Consider the following 1,165-nt stretch of genomic DNA (forward strand, 5'->3'; position numbering starts at 1 on the left):
AGATTCTTAGTGAATCAATTTCAATTCTCCATTATAAGCTTGTCCCCAGTGCATACTTATAAACTTGAATCCATTCTTTGAATAATATAACGTATGTCCCCTGTGCTTAACATAGAAACACAAATGTATTCATATTTTGACTCGAATGAATTCCAAATACCCCAGGGCAAAACCCTTGATATCTTGAAACGAACCCTTAGTATACTGGGGACAAACCCCGAATTTCATGCGCTACAGGCGGGAGTGTATAAACTCCAAGACTTAGAAAGGTGAAAACCTTTAAACCTTAGAGAGTATGAAAATACCCTTTCGTGAGAGAGGGTGATCAATCCTCATATACCTTTAGAATTCAGGATATAGCCAACAGTAACGAAATTGTCAGCCACTTTTACATGGACTGGTCCCGCCACTTTGAACTATCCCTGAATAACTTGCGCTCCAGGCGGGGTGTTTAAACCCAATTCGGGAGAAAGGTGAATACCTTTAAACCTGTGAAGGGATCAGTATCCCTTAAACGTGAGAGAGGGAGCCAATCCTCTAATCTTCCGAGTTATCCTGAGTACACATCCTGGAGCTATATCCTGGAGCATATGCTGCAAAACAATTGTAAACTAAGGTGGGTGTTAGCTTGGCTAACACCCCTCCGATGCCTAAGTCAGTATTGGGTTCAAGATAATAAACAAATATATTTAAAAGAGATAGAATACATACCATTCTGGGATAGAAATTAAATTCTATTCTTACTTGAAATAGAGCTTTAAGTGTATAGCATTCCAAGACCTTGGTAGCATATCCCCTTCCATATCCTTGAGTCTGTATGCTCCTTTCCCTGCTTCTGATTCAACTTCGTATGGTCCTTCCCATTTTGGAGCTAACTTGCCATCGGCAGGATTAGTAGTATTCTGAAAAGCCTTTCTTAGCACCCAATCACCAACTTGAAATCTCCTAGTCCTTATGTTCTTGTTATATGCTCTGGATATTCTTTGTTGATATGCTGCCATCCTTAGCCTTGCTGCGTCTCTTTTTTCGTCTATGGTATCCAAATCTTGACATATGGTTTCAGGATTCTGCTAAGGATTCTGTAGGATAGATCTTGCAGTAGGTATCGCCATTTCCGTTGGAATTACTGCTTCTGCTCCGAATACTAAGGAGAATGGGGTTTGGC

The sequence above is a fragment of the Helianthus annuus genome, chromosome 13 (genome assembly GCF_002127325.2).
Source record: "Helianthus annuus cultivar XRQ/B chromosome 13, HanXRQr2.0-SUNRISE, whole genome shotgun sequence".
Taxonomy (NCBI): Eukaryota; Viridiplantae; Streptophyta; class Magnoliopsida; order Asterales; family Asteraceae; genus Helianthus; species Helianthus annuus.